The sequence below is a fragment of the Orycteropus afer genome, unplaced genomic scaffold (assembly GCF_000298275.1).
Source record: "Orycteropus afer afer isolate SDZICR_OR568_19922 unplaced genomic scaffold, OryAfe1.0 scaffold00164, whole genome shotgun sequence".
Classification (NCBI taxonomy): Eukaryota; Metazoa; Chordata; class Mammalia; order Tubulidentata; family Orycteropodidae; genus Orycteropus; species Orycteropus afer.
Window position 1 is genome coordinate 2,682,784 of NW_006921751.1, and position 10,803 is coordinate 2,693,586.

The window sequence follows — 10,803 nt, forward strand, 5'->3', positions numbered from 1 at the left end:
GGGATCGGGCAGTGTTTCATTCTGCTGTGCATGGGGTCGCTATGAGTCGGAAACGACTCGACGGCACTTAACAACAACAACAACAACAGTACATGTAAGGAGCTGTGGAGGTGCTGGGAGCTCTTGTGCCATAGTACCTAAGACATTTGACTGCTAACCAGAGGGTTGGTAGTTCAAACCCACCAGCCACTCCTTGGAAGGAAGGTTGGGCAATCTTCTTCCGTAGTGATACACCTTGGAAACCCAAGGAGTGGTTGTTATGAGTCAAATCTGACTCCACGCCAGTGTATTTGGTTTTTGGTTTTGAAACCCAAGCCACAGTATTTTCAATTGCTTCACATGCATATGAAAGCTGGAAAATGAATAAGGATGACCAAAGAAGACTTGATGCTATTCAATTGTGGTGTTGATGAAGAATATCGAAAGTACCATGGACTGCCATAAGAATGAACAAATCTGTCCCGGAAGAACTGCAGCCAGAATGCTCCTTAGGACTAAGAATGACCAGACTTCATCTCATGTACTTTTGTCATCAGAAGGGACTACTCCCTGGACAAGGTTATCATGCTTAGTAAAGTGGAGGGTCAGTGAGGAAGGGGAAGGCCCTCAGTGAAATGGATTGACACAGTGGCTGTAGCAACCAGTTCAATCATAGCAAGGATTATGAGGATGGTTCGGGTCTGGGTAATGTTTCATTCTTTTGCACATAGGGTCCCTATAAGTCAGAACTGACTTGAAGGCACCTAACAACATGTGATCCAATGTCTACCAGTGATCTCCAACGTCAGCCTATGCTGAACTATCCCTCTCTTGATAATCTCATGTAGGATCTAAGACATCTATTCAGTTGGGATATTTTGCAGTGACACGAGATAACTACGATGGTATTTTGCAGTGACTTTGTCCCTGTAATGGTCTCCTTTTATACAACTGAAATACTCTAATCTATTCTTATGAGTCCTCAGTAATCAACAATATAATTTCATCTTAAAAGTCCTTCATCTGTATATAATTTTATATTTGCAAATCATCCCGTAACTATTTATTTATCTGATTCTTCCATAAACTTAATGAAATAGACAATTAATTGTTTGCCAATAATGAAACTTCAAAGGTACACGAGGGGGAATATTGCCCGGCCCCATGCCTTCTTCATGATCCTTGCTATGTTTGAGTCTATGCTGTGGCTGTTGTGTCCATCCATCTCATTGAGCATTTCTCTAATTTTTGTTAGAGCACTCCTGTTCTAGAGATGGGTCTTTCCTGATGGCTTGTCCAAAAGTTTAGCTGTCCTTGCTTCTAAGGAACATTCTGGTTATATTTCTTCTAAGATTGATTTCTTCATTCTTCGGACAGCTGATGGTATATATATTGGTTACTTACATAGTTCAAATACATTAATTCTTCTTTTGTCTTATTTTTTTTTAAATTTTGTATGCATATGAGGTGATGGAAAAGACCATAGCTGGTATCAGATGTATCTTAGTCATTAAACTGATATATTCACTTTTTAAAACTTCCAAGTTTTTTAAAGCAGATTTCCCACTACAATAAATTGCTTGATTTCTTGACTGTTGCTTCTGTGGATGCTGATTATTGGTCTAACTAGAAAGAAATAATTGAAAACTTCAGTTTGTTCTCCATTTATCATGATGTCTATCAGTCCAGTTGAGATGATTTTTAACTATTTCACATTCAGGCATAATATATACTGAAGGTTATATTCATTGACTTTCATCAGTAGGTACTTCAAGTCATCTTTATTTTCAGCAACCAAGATGTGTCATTTGGATACTGTAGGTTGTTAATAAATTTTGTCTCCAGACTTGATGTCACATTCTTCTTCATATAGTTCAACTTCTCTGATAATTTTTTCATTACGTGGATCAAATAAGTAACGGGAAGTGATATATCCTAGCCACATACCTTTTCTAATTTTGAACCATGCTGTGTCTCTTTGTTCTAGTCCTTCAACAACCTCTAGATCCATGTATGAGTTTTCCACATGAGCACAATTAAGTTCTCTTGAGTTCCCATTTTCACATTTTTAATGTCTATAAAATGGTTATTATAGCACAGATTATATATCTAAAACTAAGCTGGTGTTATGCCAAACAAGAAAGTAATTAAAAATCCTAATACACGAGGAGCTCTGGTGGTACAATGGTTAAATACGTGGGTGCTAAACAGAAGGTTGGTAGTTGAAACCCACCAGTGGCTCCACAGGAGAAAGGACCTGGTGATCTGTTTACATAAACATTACAGCCTAGGAAACCCTGTGGAGTAATTCTGTTTTCTCCTACAGGATCACTATGAGTCAAAATCTACTCCTCAACAACAATATATGAAGAGCACAGTGCTGAGCCAATACTGACATACAGAAGCCAATTAGAGAGCAAAATTCTATGTAAACAATATATTATTCTGGCTACAAGTCAATTCTGACTCATAGCAACCCCGAAGGACAAGGCTGTAATCATTATGGAAGCAGACTACCACATCTTCCTCCCACAGAGCTGCAATGGATTTGAACCACCTACTTTTTGGTTACCAGCCAAATGCTTAACCACTGTGCCACCAGGACTCTTAAATGGTATATTGTTGTTGTTGTTGTTATGTGCCGTCAAGTCGGCCCTGACTCATAGCGACCCCTCCTTGGGTTTCCGAGGCAGTATCACTACGGAAGTAGAGTTGCCCAACCTTCCTTCCGAGGAATGGCTGGTGGGTTTGAACCGCCAGCCTTCTGGTTAGCAGTCAAGTGCTTTAGCCACTATGCTACCAGAGCTCCTAAATGGTATATTAGATAGCATAAATATATGCAGTAACAATAAATCAATAATAATAACATTGTTACTGAGACAGTAGTTATAATGTACAAAATGAATGAGAAAAGAGGAGGTAAATGTGGATCAAAGTCCTTGGAGAGGATTTCTGATAGTGATAGGACTTGATTCTTGCATAATTTGTGTGTTGTGGCTAGATGTGTAGGTGCATCACTTTGATTCAATAAACACTACAAGCTAGGGTAAGAAAGGAAGCATGCTCAGGATATGCTTTTAAGGAAGCATTTGAAAGAAAACTGATCTAAGTGACAAATAGTTGAAGAATAGTCAGCAATAAAATTTTAATAAAAGTAGAAGAGTCATTATCTTAGCTAGACTAGAGCCTTCCTTCAGAGACAACAGAGAGAGAAAGTCTTCTAGAGCTGGTATCCTAAAGTCACACTTCTAGCCTCATAAACTGCAAGAAAATAAATTTATGTTTGTTAAAGACACCTACTTGTGATATTTCTGTCATAGAAGCACAAGATAACTATGATTAATTTGTTACTGACAAGAAGAGGTGCTACTCGAACAAATACCTAAAATGTGGAAACAGTTTTGAAATTGGGCAATGGGTAGTAGCTGGAAAAGTTTTAAGGCACCTGAGAGTAAAATCCCATATTGCCTTCAAGAGACTGTTGGTATAATTATGGATGTCAAAGTCAATTCTGGTAAGAGTTCATAAGGAAATGAGGAAAGCTATAGCTAAAGTATCATCTTGGAGAATATGTGTGTCACCAGCAACAGAAGGTTGCTAGAAATGTGGACATTAATTGTGTTTCTGATGAGGCTTTAAAAGAAAGTGAAAATATGTGATTGAATAATGGAGGACTGATGATGCTTTTTATGCAGGAATTTGTCTAAATTATGTTCAAATGTTTGGTGGAAGGCAGAACTTGTAAATGACTAAATTGGATATCTGGCTGAAGTGATTTCTAAGCAAGCTTTTTAAGGGGACACAATGCTTCTACTTGACTATGCAAAGGCATTAGACTATGTGGATCATAACAAATTGTGGATAACATTGCAAAGAATGGTAATTCCAGAAAACTTTATTGTGCTCATGGGGAACCTGTACATAGAGTGAGAGGCAGTGGTTGTAATAGAACAAGGGGATATTTCATGGTTTAAAATCAAGAAAGGTGTATATCAGGGTTATATCCCTCACCATACATATTTAATTTGTATTCTGAACAAATAATCTAAGAAGATATGAAAAAGAAGATAGCATCAGGATTAGAGGAAGACACATTAACAACCTGAGTAATATATGCAGATGACACAACCTTGCTCCTTGAAAGTAAAGATGATTTGAAGCACTTATTGATGAGGCTAAAAGGCTAAAGCCTTCAGTATGGATTATACCTTACTGTAAAGAAAATAAAATTCCTCACAACTGGACCCATAAGCAACATCATGATAAATGGAGAAAAGATTGAAGTTGTCAATGATTTTATTTTACTTGAATCCACAATCAAAGCCCATGGAAGCAGTAATCAAGAAATAAAACAACGTATTGCATTGGGCAAATATGCTGCAAAAGATTTCTTTACATGTTAAAGGCCAAAGATGTGACTTTGAAGACTAAGGTGCACCTGGCCCAAGCCATGGTATTTTCCATCCCCTCATATTCATTGGAAAACTGGGCAATGAATAAGGAAGGCCACAAAGAAATGATGCACTTAAATTATGGTGTTGGTGAAAAATATTGTATACTATGGACTGTCAGAAGAACAAACAAATTGATCTTGCATAAAATACAGCCAGAATGCTCATTAGGAAGGAGGAAGATGAAACTTTGCCTCTAGTACACTGGTCATGTTGTCAGGCCAGACCCGACCCTGGAGAAGATAACATGTTTGGTAAACTGAACAGTCAGCAAAAAACAGGAAAACCCTCAAAGAAATGCAGTGGCTGCGACAATGGGCTCAAGTATCAATGATTGTTAGGATGATGCAAAACTGACAGTATTTCCTTCTATATCAGATAAGGTTGCTATGAGTTGGAACAATCTCATTGGAACCTAACAACAACAATAACTGCTAAATTTTGAGGATAAATCAAAGAGGAGCAAAAAGAACTACTAGAAATATATTGAAATAGTCTGGATTTGGGAGCATGAGGGCTATATACTATGGCAATGGAATGAACATAGTAATAAAGAGACAAGAATGAGTGATCATGAGAAATTAAATTGAAAGTTTGGATAGACTAACCATAGCCAGAGTGTATTTCCTAATTGAATTCCATAGATAAATATATGGTAGGGGAAACAAGTAAAGCCTATATCCAAAACTGTAATGAAACAAAATAGAGTGAGAGAGAAACAGAGAGGGATTGATTTCCCTCCCCCCAAATGTCAAAGAATTATTGGTTGAATCACCAACCACCAATCAGGCAAACTTGGATAGCTATGTCTGTTTATCAGTGAGGAAAGCTACAGCTGGTATGGTGATGGTCAAAGAATAACTTTCTCAAAAGCCTCGTGCTTTAAAAAATAAAATGGAAAATAAAAAATAATGAAGACTATTACCCACAGTAACACTTAAGTTCTAAACAGAGACAACAACACTGGCTTAAAATATGAAGAATAGTTTTGGTGCCTGTGCAGTTCTGCTTTCAATTCTGAATTCTCAGATCTGTGCAGTTTGTGGCAGAGTGACTACCATGAAAATTCCCCTGTGACCCTCCTGAGCTAGAAACCAGCTTACTGTAGCTGCTTTTCTGTTTAGTACTGCTACCTGACAGCAGAGGAGGAACAAAAGAATATGTGGCAATAGTTCTCAAATTTTACTGTAGGTAAGAATCATTAGGAGCCTTGTAATAAAAACAGTTTCCTAAGCCCTATTTCTAGAGATTTTGATTCAGTAGTTCTGGAAAGAGGGCCAGAAATCTGCATATTAATAAGTACTCTCCAGGTAATTCTGAGAAAGGTGGCCCACGGACAATGCTTTGTGAAACTCTGATTGATGAAAAAAAAAAAAAAAAAAAGGTGAGTGCCCCATCCAGCTTGTTACTATAGCAGGCCGTACATCCTCCTTTATGGTAAAGAGCACATCATATTAGTGTGATTTGTTTATATTTTGTCTCACTAGACTGTGAGCTTCTTGAGGGCATGTCTTGGTCAATTAATTTTATGTCCCCAGTGCCTGGAACAATGAGTTTAATGAAAAATAGTTTAAAGTTGATGGCATAAGTGCAAACAGAATGTTTCCCAATGACTAAAAGAGATACAAATGCATTTATAATTTAATTAGAATGCACTGTTTGCCAGGTTATTCCCCTGCTAATATTTACTGTCCCAAGCCATATCTGGATCTCAGTCTGACTTGTTGGAAATTATTCCATCTTTTGCAACTTAATTAATTGTTACAGAATTCAACCATTGCCTTCTCACATTAACCCATCTTTCTATCCAGTTATTTCTTTCGAGTGAGTGAGTCTTGGAGCCTATTCCTTGTCAATGGTGACTTATTTAGAGATAGAGATAAGCCCAAAGTAGAGCCACTCAGAGTCTTTTCCCTGATTTTTATTCATTTATTTTTTTAATGGAGCTAGAGTGAAAGGTTTTTTTCTCTCTCTCTTTTTCTTTTAACAAACATTCATTTATTTATTCCTTCAGTAAAATGTCACTTCTCTGTTCAAATACCACATACAGTGATCTTCAAGACTCTTGGTCAATTGCTCTCTTTCTCCTCTTTCTCTGACTTCTTTTATCTCAACTGCTATCTCCATTTTTGTCCTCACTCCATTCGATCACATTAGCGACAATTTCCAGTGAAGCTCCAGCCTCAGGCCCTTGCACTGGCCATTTTCTCTGCCTGAAATTTTCCTCTTTACATTCACGTGGTTCACTCCATTATCTTCAAGTCTTTTGTTTACAACTAGTAACACTACCTTCCCCCACAGCATTCTTGATCTCATTTTTCCCCGCTCCACTTCTTTCTTGTTTTAAAGAATTTAGCACTGTCAAACATACTGAGAACACTGACTTTTACATTATAATTATTGTTTATTGTCTTCCTCCCCATCCTCACTGCACAAAGGCAAGGGTATTTTATGGATTCCAAGTATCTAGAACAGTGCTTGGCATGAAGTCAACACAGAGTAATGTGATCATTCTATTTTCATCCAACAAATAGTTGAATGTTATTATGTGCCAGGCAATTAGGCAAACTGATAAAATCTCTATTCTTATTGAGTTTTCATTCTAGTGGGGAACACCAATAACAACCATAAACATTTAATATAATGCTAAAAAGAAAATTCACTGCCATTCAGTCGATTCTGACTCATAGGACCCCTCATTCGGTTTCGGAGGTGATAAATTTTTATGGAAATAGATTCACTCGTCTTCCTTGTGAGAAGTGACTACTGGGTATGAACTACCAAACTTCTGGCCACCAGAGCTCCTTAATACTGAAAAACACTTAGAAAGAAATAGAGCATGAATAAGTGATAGAGTGCCAGTGTTATTTTAGAGGAAGTGGTCAGATATAGGAGGTGGTGACATTGGAACAGAGTCTTGAATGAAGTGGCAGGATAAAGATGTAAAGAGCACAGACACTGAAGTCAAATTGCTAGGGCTTGAGTCTGGCCATGCTATTTCTTAATTGTGTGACACTGAGTAAGGTATCTTTTTATGAATTAGTTTCCTCTCTGTATAATGAACATAAAAGAGTATCTTCCTCAGAGGTTTGATGCTGCATATGAAATGAATTAACTTACACATAAAAGCCCATAGAACAGTGCCTGAACATAGTAAGTACTCTAAGTATTGGATATTGCTATCATTATCTTGGGTGAAGAATTCTAGATGATGACTTGAAATGATAGCAAGCTTCGCATGGTCAAGGAGTAACAAGGAGACCAATATGGCTGGCTGGAGGAGCCAGTGAAAGAGTGAAAGGAAATGAGATTTGAGAAAAAAACAATTGGCCAAATCATGTGTTTTGTATTCATGAAGGTGGTAGAGAATTATTTAAGAAGTATAAACAGCCATGTTCCCCACTGATAGGAGGAGCCATCCTTCTGTAGTAGAAGACACATTTTACATGCTGAAAGAGGGAGAGATTAGAAACCTGGAGAATAAAAACTGATGATGTTTGAATTGCTAACTTCCCAGAGATGCTTTGTTTTCTGTGCTTCCTAAGACCTCCTGATCCTCCCTCCCATTCTTTCTCTAGGCTCCTTTCAATGAATCCACTTCTCTTTTGGGGAGAAGGAGGGTGGCTTAAGCTTGTCTGAGTTAGATTTCTTTCATCTGTATGTCTATGGTACACAACTGTACAACTCATAGTAACTCTGTGATATAGCTTCTACTAGTATTACATTTATTTTTAAAGATATAAAAAGAAAGCTTGCAAAGATTACAAATTTTCTAAAGTTACATAATTACAAGGTGGAGTAACTGGAAATTAAACTCAGGCTGGCTTTATTCTTTTGCCTTTCTTTTAAATAATACGCTGAGTTGATAAAACTGCCTCATTTCTTATCTTAGTCTTTTCATTCCAAATACTCCTTTGTCCCCAACAATTTCCTCATTTTCAATATAAAGTGCATACTTTAGAGGATGGTTATGAGATTCAAATATATTGACCCCTGGTAATGCACTTAGAATAACATCCAGCATATAGTAAATGGTCAATAAAATGTTGGTCATTATTATACTTATTATTAGTGAGCTGGCTGGCCCAGATATCCACACCAATAAGTCCTATTTTCCTTAGATGTTTTTTTTTTTTTTTTTTTGGTTGGCCTATGAATTAATTTCACTATATTATATGTTTCAGGGCAGCACCAAACTCAAGGTAGAGCCACCCTATCCTACTTGTAGCTCTCCTCCTAAAAGCTGTCCATTTTCTCCTACCATCTGCTGTGCCCTCTTTCCTCTCCCTCTTTAGGACAATTTATGATTGTCCTAGGTTCAGTCTTTAGCTCTTCCCATTTCACTTTGCATTCCTTCTTTGGGCAATGTCACCAGCTCCAGAGCACCAACTATCAACTCTTTAGAGATAAAGCCCCAAAATATACCAGTCTTGCTGTGTTTGTTTTCCTATTGTTGCTATGGTAAATTGCCACAAGCCCAGTGGCTTAAAATAACACAGATGTATTATATTACCATTCTGGAGGTGAGAACTCCAAAATGGGTCGGCAGTGCTGTGTTCCTTTTGTAGGCTCTAGGGAAAAATCCATTCTCTTGTCTTTTGCAGAATCTAAAGGCTATCTGTACTCCTTGTCTCATGGTCTCTCTCTGCCTCAACCTTCAAGCCAGTAGAACAGCACCTTCATATCTCTCTCTGACACTAAGACCTCTGTTTGATACCTTCATCACATTACCTTATTCTCTCTTTCTCTTATAATAACTCCTGTGATGACATTTTGGCTACTCAGATAATCCAGGATTATCTCCCCATCTCAAACTCTTAATCACATTTGCAAAGTCCCTTTTCCCATATGTTGTTGTTGTTGTGTTTGCCATCAAGTTGGATCTGACTCATAGCGACCCCTCCTTGGGTTTCTGAGGTGATATCTCTATGAAAGTAGATTGCCCAACCTTCCTTCAGAGGAATGGCTGGTGGGTTTGAACCACCGGCCTTCTGGTTAGCAGTCAAATGCCTTAGACACTATGCCACCAGAGCTCCCTTTCCCATATAAGGTAACATATTTAGGTTCTTCAGTTTAGGATGTGAACATCTTTATGATTTCAAGTTGCTGTTAAAGCAATTCTGACTCATGGTGATTCCATATGTGTCAGAGTACAAATGTGCTCAATAGTTTTTTTGGGGGTTGGGGGTTGTGAGTGTGTCCTTGATCTTTTAAATGGATTGAAGAGGAAAAACCTCCCTCTTTGATTTGTGAGTACATTTTTCTGGTAGAATAATGAGCTCCTATTACCATTAATCTTAGTAGGCTCTGGGACTAACAAAACCCATTTCCCAAGGTCACAATTCATCTTTTTCTATTTTAAAACTTTTTACCTTTTACTGTCATTTGGGTGAAATTTTACAAAGCAGATTCCTTTTACATTCAATAATTCATACACCTTTTGTTTTGTGACACTGATTGCAGTCCCCAAATGTAACGGCTCTTCCCCCACTTCCTCCCTGTGCTCACCCTTTCCCTATGTCCTTCCTGACTATGCATTCTTGCCTCCCTATCTTTCTCCCTGTGCAAACAGTCTTCTGATCTCCTATGGTTGACTGTTCTAAGGCATATATCTTCCTGGGGTAGTAGTTTAGCTCATAGGCCTGTCTGTTGTTGGAAAGTTAGCCCCAGGAGTGAGTCTAATTCTAGGCTCAAAGGGTAATTAGAGGCTATAGTTTCAGGGGTTTCACTAGTCTCTATCCAACCAGTAATTCTTTTTTTTTTTTTTAATTTTGTTCCAAAGTTTTCTCCCAATCTATCCAGGATCTCCAATTTAGTCACTGTCCTAGTGGCTGCCAGTGATAGCCAGGTACTATCTAGTTCCTGTGGTCTCAGGGTCATATAGTCTAAGGTTGTCTTGGTCCATTAGTCCTTTGGACTAATTGTTTCCACGCATCTTTGATGTTTGTTGTCTTTGCTCTGGATGAGGAGACCCATAGTTGCACATTAGGTGGCTGCTTGCAAGCTTCTAGGAGCCCAGTCACTACTTACCAAAGTAAGTGTAGAACAATGTTTTTGTGTACTATGTTTTGCCAATTGACCTTGATGTCTCCTGTGACCATGGCCCCAAGCACACAGGACCAGTGACTCATTCCCTCAACGTGCTTAGCTGTAATTTAGAAGTTATCCTAAATTTTTCCTCTATACTGTACATGGCTGCACAGAATACTTTCCCTTGTTACCCTCCCGAGAGGGACCGGGTCTCCGGGAGCAAGGTAAGCACGGGTGTAGCACAGAGTAGCAGGCTGGAAGAGCAGAAGAAAAGGGTAAAACCCAGGAAGCCAAAGAGAAGAGCAGTCAGCCAAAGGGATTAGGTGAGGAGGGGAAACTCAGG